This window comes from Molothrus ater, chromosome 7, assembly GCF_012460135.2.
Source record: "Molothrus ater isolate BHLD 08-10-18 breed brown headed cowbird chromosome 7, BPBGC_Mater_1.1, whole genome shotgun sequence".
Taxonomy (NCBI): domain Eukaryota; kingdom Metazoa; phylum Chordata; class Aves; order Passeriformes; family Icteridae; genus Molothrus; species Molothrus ater.
This window is the reverse complement of record NC_050484.2, coordinates 5,076,434-5,096,928: the sequence shown is the minus strand read 5'-3', so window position 1 is coordinate 5,096,928 and position 20,495 is coordinate 5,076,434. Positions and strand designations below refer to the sequence as shown.

Below are 20,495 nucleotides of genomic sequence, written 5' to 3'. Positions count from 1 at the left end.
AATCTGTATTAAAAATAGAATTTGCAGGCTCCAGTTTTAGCATGATCCATTCAGTAATTCATATGGCATTCCCATATGTTAGGGTGAGAGGAAGGTGGAAATAGTGGGAGTCGGGGAAAAAGACACTGAGTGATCCTTATGCCATTTCAGTTCAGTTAATTGCATGTGTTTAAAATGTTGTAACGTGAGCAGATGGGGTGTTTCACAGTTATGTGCTCTGTGTCTGGTTATATATACACACACACATATATATGTGAGGTTCTCTAGCACTTGATTCCTGTGCTGAGGCTTTACCAACAACAATGGGTGAGAGGATGGCATCTGTGCTGGGAGGGGATGGCTGATCTAATATTGGTGTCCCCAAAACCACGTGAGATGTGCACGTGGTTCAGTGAGCAGTCCCAGAGCTCATGGCTGTGTTGCATTTGGTGACAGCCTCAAAGGTTGTCTTGTGTCTTGTTTGAAGCCACGCAGCTCTGAAATCAGTAAACAATTTTTTTTCAGGAATCTGGGCCTCAAATGTGCTTAGTCCTTTAATATCAGGGTAGTTTTGAATCTGGGAATAACTTCTAGAAGAAGAAGTGTTGTCCCTGGAAGCAGTGGCTGTGTATCCTGCAAAGGTGCAAGAATGTGGGGTCCCTCCTCTTGCTAAGATTGCTGGAGCAGCCCAAGCTCTGGCACACCAGTCAGCACCATCCAGCTTGGGCAGCACTCTGGTTTCAGCTGGGATAATGGGTGTTCTGCCCATGCTGAAACCCCTCTTCAGTCCTGGCTCTGCTGCCTCCTTGCTCCCTTCTGCTGAGCTTGGGATGGGTCTCCAAGTCACCTGGCTGCTTTCCTCAGCTCTTTTCTGATCTCATTCCCTCACTTCTGTCCCTCTTGCCTGCCTTGCAGCCTGGCCCCTTCCACACAGGTTGTTCTGGGGAAGGATCAGCCTCCTCTCCCCTCAGAGCAGCCTGCCCTTGCTGTGCTCCTCAGCAGGAGGGTGGCAAACAGGCTCTGTTCCTCCTTGCTGCTACAGCCCTCCAAGGATGGAGTAAAGCAGATGGCACCAGCATGAATGAACAGCCAGCAGCTGAGTGAGCCTGTTTGTCAGCTTGGGCTTTGCTCTGCCTGTGTATCCCATGTTTGCCAAAGCTGGGCTTTTCAGTTGGAGCCTCTGCTCCTGCTGGGATCTCACTGGGAAGATGAGGGGCTCCTCACCTCTCTCCCCAAACTCTGGTCCCTAAGATCAGCCTTGGCTCAGATTGGCTCTTCTAGCACCCAGGCTCGCAGCAGGACCTCAGTTTCTCTGAATCTTCAGGTAAGGCAAATCTTCTATTTAAAATCCATCTTTCTTTTCTATTTTTCTTAACATGTTGTTTGGGGTAGTCTTTGGCTTTTAAGAGCTTGAAGACACCTGGCTGAACCCAGGGGTTTTGCTTTCTTTCACTTAGAGAGAGAGACTGGCAGAGACCTTCTTGGTTGATTTCAGCATGAGCTGTCGGTGATTTGGACCCAGCTGCTCTTTGCTTGTTGGGGTGTTTTGTGTATTAGTTCTAGGACCAGTCCATACAGCATTTGCTCTCAATTTTCAAGCTGCATCCTCTTTGCATTCTTTCCTGCTCCCCCTACACATGGACTGGGAGGTGTGAGGAGGGCTCTTGTGGCAGCCAAACCACTGTGCTGTTCTCAGAGATTGCTGTGTCATGCAATACCAGCTGAAAGTGCCTCAGCAGGTCCTGTCTGAGACCTCACCTCACCTGCAGCTGGCAGGTGTTGTCCATCTGTATTTACACATGTGACAGTGAGCTGGTACAGGTGCATGCAGGACCTCAGACTCTGGGTCTGATCTGGAGCTGAGGTCTCAAGCTGTTGCTGTGTGGACAAAATGGAAACAATACAATAACCTTCTGCCCTGCTGTTGGGTAAGAAAGGCCAAATGTGTAGTGAAGCTGGGTTGGACAAATATTCCCTCACTGACTTTCTGGAAGTCAGGGCAGAGATGCAGGAGCTGGGCAGAGCTGTTGCCTCTGGTTCCAGTGAGCTACTTGGTGCCTTACAGCCCCTTTCCTCCTCCCACCCATTATTTTGTCTCATGCATTAATTTCTTAGCAGGTGCTCTCACACTGGGAGAGCTTTCAGTACTGCAGAGTCTTTGTGGGCTTCAGAAGGAAAATAAGAATAATTGACTGGGCAGTATAGGCAAGGATCAGCTGTCACTACCCTTGGTATACCCAGGGGAAATAAGGGGATTCAATCCAGTGCCATTCAAGAATAAAAGATTAGTTCAGGATGAGAGAACCTTTTGGTCTTTTAAAGGGGCAAAACCTTGAGCCGCAGAAATTAAATAGCAACGTGTAGAGTGGTAGTTCAATAAAAATAAAATGAAAGCACAAAAAAAAGAAAGCCTTAAGCTCTTTAGCTTATCTTACTCTCCAAGTTCTCTATCAGATGGCAAGCTTCTGGATATTAGGGGCATGCAGTCAGGAGATTTTTTATCTTCAGCTGATACCTGCCTTTGCACTCTGCCTTCCATTCATCTGCTGATCACATGTTGCAGGGTAGAAAGCATTTTCTGGTCACAGTAGCTTGTTTTTCAAGTTACTGAAGTGTAAAATCATTTCTACCAAGGCATTACAAAATAAAATCGTTTCCAGTTATTTCTGTCTTGGCTGCATGTTGGAGTCAATCTGAACCAATGCGTGTGTTTAAACTTATTAATAAAATATAGCTTTATATAGAGAATGTCCCAGACATAGTTTCTTCCTTGTTCAAGGGAATGAAAAGAGACAAGGAAAAGGATTTAAGGTAACAGATGGATGAAAGCCAAAGGCAGAGAATTTTATAAATTTCAGCAAACAGGTTGAAGAAGAAGGGAAAACAAATGGAAAAAATGGAGCGTTAGCAATGTGAGTGTGTATTACATTTATTTAATTTTAAATTTACTTACATTTGCTTCTATATTTATAGCACAGAAGCATTTCAGAATTATTCTGAATCTCTGAGGAGAAGACAGTGTTTTCTTGCCTCAAAGCATCAGGTGTGACCCCTAGGAAGGGCCTCTAGAAGCAGACATCAGAGGATAAGCTAAGCTCATGCCTTTTTTCTTTTTTCTTCCTCAAAAGGTTTTAATGCTTCTAAATATTCACAGTGTTTAACTGTGTTTAATGGTTGATAGATCCTGTTAAACTCTGGAGTAATAGAGTATTTTGCATTTTGGGAAAGGTGAGTGTTGTGGTTTGACACTGGCCCAACACCAGACACCCATGAAAGTTGCTCACTTGCCCTCCCTGCCACAGCTGGGCAGAGGAGAGGGAAAAAATTAATGAAGTGTTCATGAGTTGAAATAAGGATTGGGAGGTAATGCTCCAAGGGCAAAACAGGCTCAATTTAAAGGTACAAAGTGAATTTATTACTAAAAAAAGTCAGAGGAGCATAATGAGAAGTAAAACAAGCTCTTAAAACCGCCTTTTTTCCTCCAGCCCTTCCCTCCTTCCCACCTACAGCTCAGAGAGATGGGGCTGGAGGGTTTTGGTCAGTTTGTCACCTGAGGTTTTCTTCTGCTGCTCTGGCAGAGGAGTCCTTCCCCTGTCCATGGGGGCCCTGCCATGGGAGACAGTTCTCCATGAACTTCGCCAGCCTGGATCCATTCTGATGAGCAGCAGTCCTGCCCAAACTGCTCTGGTATGGGTTACTGCCCAAAATCCAGAGCTTACAAAGGTGAGCCTTTATGAGGAAAACATCTCAAACAAGATCCCCAGCAGCTAAAAAATAATACAAAAACATCCAGTTTCCTCATAAACTAGGTTCTGTTTATTGGGCTTTTGGCTCTGTGTGTGTTTCTGCAGACAAACTACAGCCAAGGGCAGGGTCTGTGGGGTCCATTCTGCCTCACTCACCTGGGTCAGTGGCTGCTACAGCTCCTGCCATCCTGCTAATGGCAGTGGGGATCTTCAGGGGATGGCAAAAGATGATTTGAGCAAAGCCAGCAGACCAGAAAATACAATCTTTGTGTGGAGCTGGGAAGAAGTCCCACCAACATGTGAAGGGTTGCAGGAGGACACCGCCCTGTGCATGGCTTCTGTTCAGGTGGAGCTGCAGACAGGCTGAGCCATGCTCTGTTGCATTTTCTGTCATACCTTCTTGCTAGTTGCTGCTCGTTGAGTTAGCTGTGGTGAGTGAGGATGTTACAGTGTGAATCTGAAAAGCCCTTGGTGGTTTGCACTGTCACAAGCCCCACTCTGGGACTTGGGAAGGTTTGCAAGGATAGCTTTAGGGGATCAGTAGTTAATTTGGAGTTGGTTACTCTGGTAATGTGAGCTTTTGGTTCACACTAGGATCCTAGTACTTTCTGTAAATGATGTGGTGTTGTGCATTGGTTTTACAGAGGTTTTGGTTGCTTGGTTTTGTTTGTTTTTATTTTTTTTTCCTTTTTGTTTCTTTGTTTTTGACTTTTCCTCCTCTTAAGAAATTTCTCTAGTCTGATCTTTCTGTTTTTGAAATTGTAGCTTTGTATTCTTTTTGAGGAAAACAATCCATTTCAGTCTTACTGAGTTCCATTAACATCTTTGCCCTCGAATATGGCAGCGAGCCAGTGAAATTAATGTGCTGTTTGTTTGTCTCTTAGCACAGTTCATTTGCTCAGAAACTGTCTGGTGCAAAACTCCAGGCCTTGAGCTAGAGGCTGACACGAGTGTGCCTGTCTCCACTGCTGATGGGCATTTAGAAGGTGTCAGTGGAAATTCCTCTGTACAAGATTCAGCTCCTAAGAAGGGATAACCCCCGTGTTTTGCTGCTGATGTTGGTCCTGACTTTGTCTGCAGGGCCAACTTCCAAAAGCAATGAAAGCTCAAGCTTCCATCAACTATGTGCAGAGAATCATCAGTTAAAAAAGGCACAGAAAACTGGCTGCTTGTTAATATTCATCCTTAAATGATTTATGAAGCTAAAAAGAATAAACAAGTGACACTTTATATTTTGTTACAGCAGTCTCCTATCCTTGTTTAGTATTGTTAGTGGAGAGCTTGTGTCCAGAAGGGTGTTTGGTGACACCATCAGCTGAATAAGGTCTTTCAGATGTGTCTGTCTGCATTAGTAATGAGAATACTTGCTCTTGTCTTACAAAGGAACCATTTCTTTAAAATATAACCTCCTCCTTCCCAGTCCCTCCGCAAATGATTCCGTCATCAGAACTCTCATTACAGCCGTCTTTCATCCCTTTAACGTTGGATGAAAATCTCTTTGTCTTCAAGTTCCTTCAATTATTAATGATTCAGTTGTATTCTTTTTGCCAATTGGTGCAGAGAGAACCTTGGAGCAAATGTGTATTAGTTATTCCATTTATTCTCTCCTCTTCGTTCCTTCTGTGGTCTTTCTTAATAGTGCCCTTCTCCTGATTTCTCACTCCCAGGTTCTGCATCATCACATAGGTTTTTTTGCTCAGATACAGGAGCCCTTGTGCCCCAAAGACTAACTTTCTTTTTGAAACCTTCTAAAAAGAGGCAGGGAGCCTTCTTGCAAATGCTGGGAGTATCTTTATTTTTCAGTCTTTACAGTGGTGTTAATAAGTCGTCAGACACCTTTATCTGAACCAGTTGCACCCTATGGACCAGGTGGAAGTCTGGGGGATGGCAGGTCACAGACCCAGTAAAATTGTTGGCTCCAGATCCTAAAGTACAATCTGAGTGGCATTGTGGAGAGGCAGGGGCCAGCCTTGGTGCCCTCTCCACCCCAGTGAGGTCCTCTGGCAGCAAAGAGGGAAGGAGTAGGTGGGGTTCACATGGAAGAGCCACAGGCCTTGTCCTCTGAGAGACTGAGCTGATGTAGTGGGAGCCCTGTAGCAGCTCCCCTTGGCGTCCCTTTTCCAGCCCCAGTGTCCCTGAATCTGTAGGCTTTGCAGCTCTCTGGACCCTAATGGCAGATTGGGGCTGAGATTGCCAGTACTCCAGCTAGGTATTAAGAAAGTCCTGTGTCAGTGCTGTACTCTGCTCCAGCAATTCTCATTAAGCTTGAGAAGGATGGAGGGAAGGCAATGTAAGTTAGTCCTGTGGCCAGCTGAGTTTTGCTGGAGGCTGTACCAGTTGCCCAGTTAAAGAAACTAGATGCCTGGAGGACAACAGGATCCTTATTCTCTTCAAGGAGGATGCCAGCCTGTCTAGGCCCTGCTCTTGGTGCTCTTTGTATAAAAATAAATCATTTAACCTTCCTTAGTATCAGGGGTTCTAGTTACCACACGCACAGAGATTTGCTTTTAGTTAGCCCAGTGAATTACTCTTTTATTCCTCCTTCCTTGATCCCCCTCACTCGTCTCCCCACTGATTTAGAATGTAATTGTTGTCTTCCTTTATCTTCAAAAATTATATTACCTGAAATATTTTTGTTACTGCTTGGATTTTCTGTACTTTGGAGAAACCTATCTGAAAACATGTGCTTTACAAGGAAAGATTCGAAGAATGTTTTCCCAAACTCTCCCTTTTGCTTATCTGGACTCTCCCAAGTTTGCCAGTATCTATCTTACTGTGCAAACCCCACATTTTGGCATTTCTCCAGCTGAGACACCACCACCAAAGAAAATGGAATAATTATCCCAGTGTTTTAGGGATAGCATTCCCATTAGGATAAACAAAACTGTGGTTTGTCTTTTTTTTTTGCCCACAGTAAGCCTTTTCTTGTCCTACTAGTGCTGAGCTACTTACTCCTGATTTGTCTAGTTATGTGTTTGAGGCCTTGTCTCTCAATGTGCTGTTCAGTCCTTTTTTCTTGGTTTCCTGCTTTTAGATCTGGGAGCTGCTGTGAACCAATGGTCTTGGTTTTAGAAGATGCTTTCCTGTGACAAACTCATCCTAACTTGGGGTGAAACCCAAATTTTACAAAAGCAAAATCAGGAGTGGGGAGATCCATTTGTTGGCATTTGTTACTGACAAACTGATATTGCCAGAAGTATTTTTTAAGTTGTGCTCTTGCCCTGTAGGTATTTAGGTACTTGGAAACATCTTGGTTTATTTTTTCCAAAGTCTTTGCAAAGATGGCACTTGACTGATTTGTTTGTAATTTTGCACAGCTTCAACAGACCCTTCAAGAGAGAATATGGGGTTTGGGAAGATGTTTGTGAAGATAAAGCAGACTCTTGTCTGGTTTGTTCTGAAGTCTGAAATACTCTTCTTGCGTCAGGGAGGATCCACACAACTTTCTAATCTGCATCTTCCTTGTTCTGAGTGTTTCTTTAGTTGCTCTTTCCTATTCTAACCTGAAGTTCTGCTTCTTTTTAAAACAATCATATGCAGTAGTTGCTCACTGTTGGTCTTGTGAAAGTTGAGCAATGTTGAGTATGTTGAGCTGTAGCCTTCTGTGCATCGTCTTTGCTCTGCCTCTGTGACCGGTAACTTGTCCTGTCTGCTGTTCAGATCTTTCTTCAGATTCTTTTGTTGCCTTTTTATGTTCCTGGCTAATCATAATTCAGTTGTTCCTTAGCTTTTCTGATTATATTCCCATAGTTCCGCTTTCCCTCATTTATGGGATTTGTCTCTGTTTTTGGCATGATTTTTATTTGACTATTCAGGCTCTTAAAAAGCTTAGCATATTCTTCCTATGTACTTGGAGAGTTTGTTAAAGCTGCTAAACTCACTTAGTTCTGCCTTTCCTTTCTAGTTATGTGTATCTCTAGAGCCTTGTACAGAGCACAGACCCTTATCGTTTGAGCTGTCCATGCTTCTGTTCCCTGCCAAACTGAATGGAAGTCTTCCGAAGAAACTCAGGTAGGATGGTAGAGGAGACAAGACCGGCAGCTCCTCTCTCCATCCTCCCCTCTACCTTTTAAATCCAGATCATATTCTCCCACAGTCCTAGAATTGCTGTGGGATCACTTCTCTGCTAAACAGTACTATCCTTTGAAACCAGGGTGAATCAGTGTCTGGATGGCTTATGGTAGCAAGAAGTCCTGTGTCAGTCCTTGAAACAGCAGGAGAAGTTTCCTGACTTACTGGCCACACTGCCATTTGGGCCTGTCATTTAAAATCCCATGGATCAAAGTACTACTTAATCTAAAAGAAGGTCATGTCCCTTGAGTTATATGAGATAAGTTCTAAGGTCTTTCATTTATCCAAAAATCCCTTTTGTCTAATGACTTTCATGTTTTCTACCCCGTTCAGATAAACTAGATTTGACTATAATCACATTACGCTTCCCAAAAGTCTCCCTGGTGATGGTGATTGGATGTGGCACCCTTCACTTTGTACCCTGAGCTCATGGACAGTATGAGTGCTGTGAAATAGCTACAGTCTCTCAGGCAACTACCTGGTCCAGATGAGAGAAATAAGTTATATGCACAGACAGCTTAAAAATAATTGTGGACAGTGCTGTGAGACCAGGGTGAATGAAGGCTGTGTTTAAGTTACCTAATCTAAGTCTCCAGACATTAAACCCATTTTAGTCTTGATGTGGTAAATGCTGTGGGGTCAGTGGAGCAGTGGCTGGCTCAAATGTGTGTAAGCAAAGAGGGAATTGGAATCATTGTGGTAACCACAGGAAGTCTGCTTTTATGATGATGAAAACAAGAATCAATCATAAGTAGCTAATGAATTAGCCCACAGTATCTGCTGTGTTCATTTCACAGTGAATGTGATAGTCAGAATCCATTAAGAAGCCCTTGCAAGGGGGTCCTGTGCAAAGGCAGTAGTGTCTGTAATGTGCAGTGCACGCTGCCAGCCCTCCTTACCTCTCTCTGAAATGCTACAGGAGTGTGCATAAATACAAATTCTGATCCAAGGAGGATCTAAGGGGAAGATTCTGGTGTCAAGGAAGGGCTTCTGGTGGTTTTTGCAGGTTTTTGTCTTGGAGCTCAGCGTGGCTGCTGGCTGGGGTTGGTTTTACTGGAAATCTGCAGGGCAGGCACTGGGCAGGCTCAGCCTGGCTGCCCGTGTCAGGAGGGGATAAGCTGTTACATCATTCTGGCAGTGCCATGTCTGGGCCCATGTGGGTCAGGCTGAGGGCCAGCAGTGTGCTCATAAGGCTGCTTTTGTTGTCTGTCCTCTGAGGTGAGCAGGGAGCTGCTTCCCCTCGGCGCGGCTCCGCTGCCGGGAGCTCTTCCATGGGTTTCTGCCTCACTGCCTTCCTTACATGAAGTGTTGCTAAGTGAGAAGCTGTTGAAACCAATTGTGCTACATGTTACTACATGTTTCTGCAATTCCCATTGCCTGTCTGGTTGGTTTTGCTGTCGAGGAACAGCAGTTAGCTGAGCTAACCAAATTAAAAAAATAATTCTTGAAGGAAAGTCTGGACGTAAGAGAAAATAATCATCTGGCAGCTTTTAGGAAGGCTGTACTAAGCTGCTAGAGAGCAGATTGATCTTTAAGTTGGCCTAAATCAAGATCAAGTTGATCAATCTAAAGATTGATCTTTAAGCAAATATCTTTTCACTGGAAAGGGTAACAGATACCAACCTGTTTCAGGTAAACCTCTATTTTCATTACTGCATTAACTATATACCAATGTCCTATTGACTGAAAAACCATGTTTTCCTAAATATAAATAGTATTTGAATTGAAATACCATCCAAAACCTATAATTAGACAAACAGCTAAATCTGTGTATTTTGCATTGCAGTTACTGCTTTATATGTCTTTAAGACCATGCCAGCTTTGTTTATATTTTAATTGCATGTTTTGCAAAATCTGCTTCAACAAATGATTCATTAGTTTAGAATATTTTATTTATAAATTCAATATTGAATAATAGCTAAGACTTCTGTTAAAAGTTATGATGTGACATTTAATTTAAAAGCATTAGGTTACCTGATTAAGTGAAGTACAAACTGATACATTAATAAATTCTATTACAGTAGCTGTGATATTTTACAGTAAGCAAGTTTTTGTCTTGACTCATCACCCCACTGGTAGGCCAGGAGAGAAAAAAGGTGAGAACAAGTGGTACAGATTCTATCTGCAGTATTTTCTTAGTCATGAACCATGTGATAGGATGGAGAAACAGTTGGTGTTTCTCTGTGATGCGCAGCTTGTCACGTGGACACCCATCAGGACCAGGGCTGTGTGTTCGCTGGTGTGATCTTGGAGCCTCCCACTAATGCAGTGCTGCCTGCACAGCCCCGTCTCTCAGCCTTCAGAGCCATCCCTGGCTGTGTGCGCTGCTGTCATCTGGTTTTGTGGAAAGTCACTCTCAGGTGGCATTGGTTTCTGCAGGAGGGTTGGTGCCACCAACTGCTTCTGATTCTGAGGGAAACCCAGGGAATCAGCTGAAAATTTGGGTGGCCTTCCAGGAGCAGTGCAGTCACACTTTTGGGCTGTACCACTTGGGACACATCAGTTGTCTTTACAATATTCCAGTGATTCTCTGAGCTGGAGGTTTGCTTCTGCTGTGTCAAAATTTGGGGTGTGATTGCTCACTCAGCTCTTTGCTTTTCCTTTGTGGATGGATTTTGAGGTTGTTTTGAAGGGTGTTTGTTTTTGCCCAGCTGTCAATGACAATAGCACCCCAGAAACAGCAGGCTGAACAAGCAGTGAGATGAAGCTGTTCCCCATCTCAGGCAGTACCCAGGACAGAGGGGAGGGTTTATTTTGGGGTAACTACACAAAAACTGTGTTGCAGCTGTTACTAGTATCTCTACCACATACAGATGCAAGGTTTAGGGACTAACAGACACATACAATGAGTTTTGCTTTCTTATTCTTTTGTTCTCACTGGTCTCTAAGCTAGAAGTGAAGGATTTCCTCAGAAAGCCAAAGAATTTGGTGGCTTCAAAGTGTTAAGTGCAGTATTGGTTGTTCTGAAAAGCAGACCTGGGAGTATTTGAATATCCTACATCTTCCAGCTTGATTTTAGTGACATGCTGGCACAGAGAGAAATAGAAAATCCTTTTCTAGATATTCCACATATCAATTATTTAGTTGAGGAGAGTCAGCTAGGATTCACAAAAGAGAGATTATGCCTGAAAATATCTGTCTCACATGTTTAAAACAAATAAGCTGAAGTAGGAGAAAGAGAGGCCGTAATATGCCTGGGATTTGAAGATTCTTTGTAGAATCATGCTGCACAGAACCCCATGTTTTATCAGCTGGTGTGTCAGTGGGTGCCAGAGAGCTGGTCTCAATAGGGGGTGACTTTGGATGCAATGTCACCAGGACAGGCCTGTTTTACTGAGGGCCTGGGAGGAAGGACAGAGGAGTCCTGTAGAGATGTTGGGATGTGCTGTGGACACAAAGCTGGTGGCACCACTGGGGGAAAGGAAATGGTATGATTGAAGGGCCCTGGACTGGCTGCATGAGGTGGGCAAAGCAGCTCCTGCATGCTTGTACTTTGAGGAGACTAAAAACAAAGCCAGGGTCCTCGTGCATCCTGAAACTTTCTAGTGTGCCTTGAAACCCTTGTTACCCACAGAGGCTGCTAATTCAGCCTGTGGCTTTTCATTACTGCTCCACATCCATCCTGTGTTTTGTCAGTAACCACAGAGAGGAAGACAGTGACTCCAACCTTCCTCACACATAGTCCTGGCGGAAGAGTTAATGTGCTAAACTGCATCTGCTTTTCTTGAATTAATTAACACTCTTCTATTTTGGTTTTCCCCTGCCTTGAGAAGGGGAAAAAAATAAAACCAAGTTTATCCCCTCAAATGGATGGTAAAATAGATAGTCTGATATTTATTACTACTGCAGAAGATCAGACAATATTTAGAGAGTCTGGTGAAGCATTTGTCCTCCTCTCAGGCTCTCCAGAAGGCAGTCATCCCTGTTTCAAGTGCTAAGACAATAGTGAATAAAAAGAAAATTCCCTGTTCCAGGGCTATTTTTACCAGAGTGGTGCAGTTCCTGTTCAGTAGACCTATGCCTCTTAATCTACATCACTGATGATATTGGAAGCTATTTTAGGCATTGCATAAAATGTTAATCCAGTCTTTGCTAAAAAAGAAGCAACCAACCCACAAGTCCTTTGTTAAACACTGGTTGCAAGGCTTCAGCAGTGATTTGGGCAGGAAGATCTTAGGCTGAGGTTGTGGAAGTATCTTGCTTTGTTTGGGAGCAGAGGTTGTGTGTGACCTTGGGAAAGCCCAAACTGATGATTCTTCTTTCCTCCCCCCACCTCCTCATTATCCTGAAAATGTGGAGAATACTACCAATATCTATTTAGGGGTTTGGCTCTTCTAATTTGTAATGGCAGCTGTCTGCTGTTTTGCTCAGCATCTTGCACAGAGGGACCCAGTTTGCAGCTGGACAGTAATGAAATTGAGTTCATTATCTTGTGTGAATGTGATAATGAAATGAAATAAAACCCACCTGAACCAGCAAAATCTTGTAGAGTTTAGATCAGGCCTCAGTCACAGTCGTGAGATTTACTGAGATGGTAAATATCTTTACTCCTCTTTGAGAAATACAATGCTGAAAATGTAATTTAATAATTTCCAGGATTTTGACTTGTCAACTTCCTTACATTTGTGTTTTCACTGTGTTGGGATGCATTGATTTTATGTGATGAGTTTCCTACTTCTGTGAGTAAGGCAGATAAACATGAGGTTAAATCTCAGACAGGGCTGAGTGTTCTCCGTGTTCCAGCATTTATCTGGATTAGGCTCTTCATCCCTGTCTCCTCCTATGCCTTTTGTCCTGTCAGAAGTATTTTTATAGGTGTGAAAACATATCTCAGGGCAGCCAGAACAAACTTGATGATTAAGCTGGTTTTTATTTGCAGTATCTTAAGGTGAAACCATTTGCCATGGGCTGTTTCAGCAGCCACTGTGTCTCTGGAAGTGCTGGCATGGGCAGCCTGAAGGTGGTTTGGGTAGCTGGTTCACGGTCCATCCCCAGGCTCCAGGGTGCAGGACACAGCCTGGCAATGTGTATCCATCCCTTTGAGCCACAGGAGTTCTGTTAGGAACCTCTGAGAGAGATTACAGGACAGTTTTCAAGATTTCCTGTTCTCCCACCATCCCAGCTCCATGATGGTTTTGCTCCCAGAGCTCCTGGTTGCTTTGGCCAGTGAAGGTGAGCTGGAGAAGTGACGGAGAGATCACAGCAAGGCTATGAACAAGTAGCAACTGGTAAATGGTGGAACTGAGGAGGCTGAGGCAGGATTAGGGAGGGTTTTCTTGGTCTCTGCAGCGGATGATCTTTGCAGTGGCAGCAGCAGGCACCCCTTCCCGTGAGTCACAGGAAGCTTTTTCAGAGGAAAGGTCAAAGAATTGCATTAGTGCCACTCTGGCTTGTTTTTTCCTGCTCCTTCCAAAGGGCCTTTTTGCTGTCGTGTCCACTGTCATCCTTGTCCCATACAGCCTGCCTTCCTCCATTTCCTCATCCTTCTCACTGCTGTGGTGGTTGAGAGAGTGGGGAAAAGCTGTCAGCTCAGGAAAGATGCTCATAAGTTACTAAGATCTGTTTATAGCAGTGAGGGTGGAATTTCTGTTTGATGCAAGGGTTGATGGATGTGTGAAGTCATCCTGTGGTTGCGGGGGAAGGCAGAAGGGAATTGATTCCCTTTGTAGCCCTCTACCCCCAGAATTTTGGGAGACAACCCCTGGAATCAATGGGGAATTTGTTACTCCTTCCTGTAAGCCCCTTGGCACTCTCAGGTAAATGGGGTTTGTTGGACCTCTCCCAAATTTTGTGGTGGGGAGATGTTTCACTTTCCTGTTGACAGCCTTCCCTGTCAGGTGCTCTGCTGTCACAGGGACTGAGAAACACCAGGTTACTGCTGGGGAGTGAACCTAGTTGACTTGTGTGTCCTGAGTGCAGGGAAATTTTATCTTGTCTTCAGTCCTTAAGCGTGTACTGGGCTCATTGGTTACTCCTGACTGACTGCTCCTTTGCTATGTGTGCTGTTTTATTACAAACTAAAAATGCTTGAAAACAAACCAGTTCATCTTTTAATTCTCATATTCTTTTAAAAAATTCATTTATCTATCCCTCCCCAGCTGAGCTGTTCAGCACCCCAGCTCCTGACAGGACACAGGGTGATTTCCAAATTCACAGGTTCCTTTTCCTACTGAGATTAATGTTGTCCTAAAGAAAGCCTTGGAATAAGGCAATGAGATCGAAGCAGACACAGCAAATGAATAGTGGCAGTAAAACTGAAGTCCTCACTTCACAAAGAACTTGTTTCTGAGCTGAACTGTGCAGTGAGCCCTGTTATACTCTTGTATGAGTCCTGAAGGGTTCTTGCTTGCCCCTGCAGTCCTGCAGCACTTCTGCATTTTCCCTGGTTTTATTTCCCCTCAGTGTGAATAATCAAATGCAAGGATCAAATAGCGTAGTCAGGCTGGTTCCAACACATGAACAGCACTAGACAGAAAAATAAAAGAGGGAGAGCCAATTCCCTTCTTGATCTGTAAAGCAGAAAATAGTAAATTCTTCCAGTCCTCCTTTTTGTCACGTACCATCCATAAACCCCGTTTGGGGTTCGGATCGGCATCACGGCAGAACCCGGCTGCGCTGCTGCCTGTGTGCAGTGCAGCCTTGTGTGTGTCTGGCAGCAGCACAAAAGGAACCAGCTGATGATATTCACAGCATTAAAGGCCTGATTCCTGGGGACACACTTGGCTGGATGCAATTAAAATGCCTGTCAGGCATTTGATACCAGCAGCCCCTTGACAAACCGCCTCAGCAGCCGCGAGGTGCAGCATCCTATTGTAAGTGGATGATGGCGGAGCCGGCTGCCTTGGCGTCGTTCTCGAAATTTCTGTGGCCAGTGAACTCCCTCTTCCTCTCCCACTCACCCTCTTTTCCTTTTCACCACTGCGGGGACTTGTGCTAATTTGCAGTTTTCCTTTTCCTGGCGTGCACATGGTAGAGACAAGCTGGTGGCTTGCAGACTGCGTCTGGCTGGAGACAGGCAGCGAGCCGATGGATAACAACACTCCGGGAGAATGATTATGCAGCAGTTATTTAAGGATAGGCTTTTGGGGTATGGCAGCAGCATATGAGCTGGTAATCATTTTATTCCAAAAAATGTCAGCTTTGTTTGTTTGCTGGTTGAGGATTTGAGAGAGTTGTTCCTTTATGCTGAAGCTTTTTGGGTTTTGTCTGCTGTAGATTAAAATCTGTAGCAGTGCACGCTGGATGAATTCAAATGAATAGGTAATAAACTTCTGTGGAATTGTTTATACATGGATAAATGCCTAGTGTGTCTTATATGCAGACACACCTTGATATACGGTATGGATATCTTTATGCTTTTTTTGTCTTTGTATGATAGAAAAAAAACTTTGCTCATAGGTAAAAACTGTTTTTCAGCAAAAATTCAGTGTTTTCAGGGTTTTTTTGCCCCTCCCTTTGTTTTGTATTAGCAGATTCTTCAGGGTGTAGTCTTGGACGCAGCGTGCTGATTGGAATCTTCTTGTTCAAAGATCGCAAAGGTAGGATGCCTCTCTTTGAATGTGGGAATGAATGTGGCACAGGGTGTGGGCTGCTCTTTGTTATTTTGTTTTTCCTTTTTGATTTAAATAATAGTTGGTGGTTTGGGGTTTTTTTTTGTTTGTTTTTGTCAGCTTTGCAGAGATTTTCAAATTGTCGTGCCAGGCACTGTGAAGTTATTTTTGATGTGTAAATATATGCTTGAGGTAACTAATTAGCCCTTTTGGCTGCAGCTACCATAATGTGAGATACAAACCCGAATGCTTGTCTATTGTCTTGTGTTAGTACAGGTGCAAGCTGCCCTCTGTCATTTGGGATTGTCTTAATACTGATTTTAGCACCAGCAAGGACAGGGTTAAACTGGCAGGCTTGTTCCAAGCAGGTACAATCTCTCCCAGGAAAGCAGCTCCTGGTTCCAGCAGCCTGTCAGTGCTGGGTGAGCATCTGTCTGATGGCTTTTTCACATACCACTGGCACTTGAGAAATGATGTCTGCTATCAAGAGGAGGAAAGCAAGCTGGGTTTTTCTGGCAATGTCATTGCTAATTCCCAGGAGTAGCAGTTTATTGTCCTCTTCCCCTAGTTCCTTTTGGCTCTGGTTGCTTTAAGCCTTTGCCTCTGTAAAGGAAAGAGGGAGGTAAAATGTTACAGAATAAAATCTAGAAGTTAACTTGTATTGGACTTCTGGGTATGTAAGGTGGCTAAGGAATACAAATTTCATTGATTTGCAGTGAGGACTGTGCTAAAAAAAAAAAAAAAATCCAGTCAGGATTGAAAATCTGCTCCCTTCACCTTGATGGAGAGAGGAAAAGGTATATCCATCTTGAATTAACTTCTCAGGTGCCAGTTCTCACCCAACACCTTCCAGAGCAGACTTTATGATATTGTTCTCTGTTATGGTGCCCTACAGGGGATCATATTTCTTGGGTCTGCATTTGGACCTGGAGGGAATGTGTGCAATCACAATATGCATGTGTCTTTAGTCTGAAGTTTTAGGGGGCCTTTTAAAAACCTGAAAAAAAAAACCCCACAGATTTTTTTTTTCTGCAAAGGTGGTTATGTTTCACTCTTTGAGAAAGCCTGGGCTCCTGAAATGGCCATTGTGGCTCCCTAGACAGGGAGGAATCCCAAGCCAGAGCCTGGGTACTGGCAAAGGTGTGTGTGGGCCACTGCTAACAGCAAAGCATGCCTCAGAAAGGTGGTGAATAACTAGTATCATTGAACCATAGGACTGCTTGATAGATGCTGTTTCCTGAGGGAAAGCATTGTGAGTTTTTCCAGATATTCTCTCTCCTCTTTTCTTACATACAATTCTCTTATTTGTTTCCCTTTTCTACACATCTTTCCATTCTCTTGGCCCTTGTAGATTTTCTATCTTTGGCAGAAGGCTTTTACCTAATAGATTTTCCTGGCTGAATACAATTTTTTGAAAGGAATTCTTTACTTGCTAGTTTATCTTAGCTGCTTTTAATAGTTTCCTCCTGGTATCAGTTATCACTAGACTAATTGAAATAGGAAAGCCTGTAGTAAATAGTGTTTAAAATGCTTTAATTTGAGAAAAATGCATTCAATTCTTTAATTTTAGCTGAGAGCAAGTCCCTTCTCTTCCCTCTACTTTTAATTTCACTTCCACTGTCCAAGGCAAGAAGCCAAACTGCAGTCTCACTCTGATTTCATTAATGTTTTGCAAACTCTGTTTCAAGGACTAATATTGCTTGCTGGGCTTGATGTCAGAATCAGAGGTTTTGCTGCAGCATTGGAGAAGGGGAAGGGAAGGCTCTGTCACAAATAGAAATGGTGGCATTGTTAGCAGACAATTAGAACTGCCTGGTTTTTATAGTATTGGTGAAAAAGAGCCCAATTTTTTGTCCATGTGATCCCTTCAGATCCCAGCAGGTTTTCATCTGCTATGAAAATGACTCTTATCTCCTGTGCACAGCATCTTATCAGTCCTCTATGGCATCCTAAAAACAAAGAAAGGGCATCAGCTGTTTGTTATTGAATCAGAGTTGGTGCAGACTGGATTCTTTTACTATGTATAAAAATGCATGTACATTTCTTGTACTTCTGATTTAGCAGTCACTTTGGCCTCTTCCTTTTATCTGGGTTTTGAAGATTGATGTTACAAATCTTTCCTTTGGGCTACAAAGAAGAAAATGAGATGTTATACTGGCAAAAATGGAAATTATTTCCAACAATATATTTTTCGTGACGAAGACGCAAGGAGCACTTAGGCTGTAAGAAGAGATTTAATTTGAGAGATTGACAGGACTTAAAAAATCTGTGGCCCACAGGGTTGGCTTGGAATATCAGAAAGAGATCAAAAGGAAAAGAATATCAAAGGAAAAACATTTTGTTAGCTGATACAAAAGGCAACAGAGGCCAGAGTGTGCAGCAGCAATGAGGTGTGCTGGATTAGAGTGTGTGGGCTCCAAGGCATTCACCCAGGGTGACGTGATGGTTGGCACCCACCTTCCATTAAACAGATGACATGGTGGCCAAATGAGCCAAGAGCATCCAGAGAGAGCCACGTGGTGCCAGTTCACCCCCAGGGCTCTCCTGCAGGGAGCAGCTTCAGGGCTGAATTTGGGCCTCTGTGGCTGCCCCTGCCCTGAGATGGTCATCTGGCTTTTGACCCTGCTCCTAGTGACCCTCACAGCGGAGGTAAAGAGGCTTTATGGCTGTTCTAGGCTGGGTCTAAACATCCTTGGTTTGTTTGCCAGGGTTAGATCACCAGGAATGATGATGTCTTGTGCTGTGATTACGTGGAGCAAGTGGTGGTTTGAGCATTGGAGTGTGAATGGTGCTGGTTTTGATTTGTCTTGTGCTTGATAATGAACAATTCTTTACTGATTAGCAAGACTGTCTCCTAGGCAAATAGTTTGGTGGCAAATAAGGGTCCTGTATTATGGCTTTTCTTTCCGCTGCAATGTGAGCAGGGTCACTTGCAGGATCTGCTTTTTCTACTTGCATGTCAGTTTTTCATGGGACCTGTAGGAAGGCAGCTACCTGTAACAAAACAGGCTGAAATTGGTCAAGGGACTCAAAAGTTACTATCTGCAGAGAATATAATCTACATCAAACTTTCAGTGACTAAGAGTCGAGCTGATACACCATGATGAAAGTTCTTCCATATGCATTTGCATCTTGTGTCCTCTCCTCCCATGCCAGAGCTTCCACTGTTCCAGTTTCTGTGTGGCTGTGTGCTGCCAGCTGGGCAGGGCATGGCACGCTCCAGAGCTGCTCTGGCCATGGTCTATGTGTGTGCTGCCTGTCTGGAAGGTCAGAGGCACTGAGTGGTGAGGTTATGGCAGTGCTTTCTTCATGTAAAGGAAGAATTCAGTTTATTTTTTTCCAGGAAGAAAGGTTTCCTTAATTCTCTGTCAAGCTACATTTAAATATTAAAAGCTAGGGATAGTTAGCAGAGGTTTGGTTTAGTAATGTTAGAAAGGACCTTGTATAACCTGTCAAGAAAATAATCATAAAACCCCAAGAATCCAGTGGAGGATGAACTGGACCAGGAGCTGGGCTGACATGGCCTCAACTGGAGGAAGAAGGTGCACCTGATTAGGTGCAGGCCTGTGGTTCCTGTGAATGGCTGTAAAACTGCCAGGTTAATCCCTGAAAGTTTGTGTCCTCTTTCTCTTCCTTATTTTCTTTGTCTCTAAAACAGACAAAGAAATGCCAGTGTATTTCTCAGGAGAAGTATTCAGCTTTGCAAAATGATTGAGATCCTTGGTTACAGGAAGCTGTGAAATTTGACCACTAGACTTAGGATGGTGGGTTTTGTCTTGGCTGCAGTACCAAAGGTGTTTGTGGCATTACTGCAGTAGCAGTAACAATAAAAAGGTTAAAATACATTTACTAAGATTTGATTTCTCCCAGCTTTACTCATCCACTTAACTTTTTCTTCTTCTTTGCTGCACTGATGATCATAGAGGTCAGTGATGACATTTAAGATGCTAATGAATAAATAGTAATCAATTAATCTGTCCCATTTCATCCAAAAGAACGGCTGTTTCCTGATGGACACTCAGCTGGCATACCAAAGCTGTGAAGGGCAGAGTCTGTGTTGCCAGTAGCATGCTAGGAGAATCCTGTGTAGCAGCAATGCTGCTGACTCATGCTTCACAACATTCCCTGGAACATTCTCTGACAGGCTGGAGGTGCAGATTAACTTCCTTTCCCATCCTGCTCAGGGGACAATTCATTCCATTATTTGCCACCAGGTGAAGCCTCTAGATAGTTATGCACTGCTGCTGTTATCACTGACCTTTTATGGGGTGCATTAGCACGGAGCTTGCGAGAAATCACAGGCAATTTATTTTAATACTTTGGGTGTCAGTCGCTGCTAAATCACAGGAGCTATTTGCATTTATTTTCTGAGTCATCCCAGTTCTTGTGATAAGGTGATTTTTTCAGTGTATGTGGTTTTTTCAGTGTATGTGGTTAGTAAACTGCATTTATCTCTACTTTTTCTTTTTGGTATATATATTTTGCTTAAAAATGCAAATGTACGCCTTAATTGGTTAAAAGAAAATTAATCACATGTAAGGAGGTGCCTTTCTTTGCCTTCTCCTTGTCAAGAGGAAGGGGTTCATGACTGCTGGAGACAGGAATAGAGAGCAGTGGGTGAAAGATCAGAGGTGTGTATTAAGTGACAGGATAAAAAGTCCCTGTATCATGCAGTTGCCTCTGTCTCTGTGGTTCCCAAGTTGCTTCCTTCCACATGCCCAAAGGGACCTGAGCGCTTTGCTGCTCCTCAGCAAGGTAGCATTTGATACTGAGAAGCTTGATCTTGTGGTAGAATTCATAGCCCTGAATTTGCTTGGGGAGAAGGAGATACATGGGGCAGCTCTGGGGACTTGCACATCCTCAAACATTTATTTCAGGGGTTTGAAGTACAGATGTGGAAACAAGGTCACAACACATCTCTGTGGAAAGTTCCTTGACAAATCACTGCTGGCTGCAAGCACAGGGCAGCACAGTCCAAGCATAGAGGAGATTCTGATGAACTGGTTTCTCATTTTTGCTCTGGAGAAAGCCCCTGGTTCTTCCTGCTCTGCAGTGCCAGGAGCTCTGCTCACCTGCCTGTGCATCCCTGTGCAGCTGGGCTGTAGTGTTGGTCAGGGTGTTCTCATGCCCCACGTGAGCTTCTGGCAGC

At 43.8% G+C, this 20,495-nt stretch overlaps 1 protein-coding gene across 1 annotated transcript in view; it reads left to right on the top strand.

The window, feature by feature from the left end:
• Window positions 1-20,495, top strand: part of MAP2 (microtubule associated protein 2) — a 222,199-nt gene that overhangs the window by 78,066 nt on the left and 123,638 nt on the right. Inside the window, 1 exon segment of the mRNA XM_036386476.2 lies at window positions 15,269-15,334. The gene's annotated coding sequence lies outside the window, so the exon portion shown is untranslated.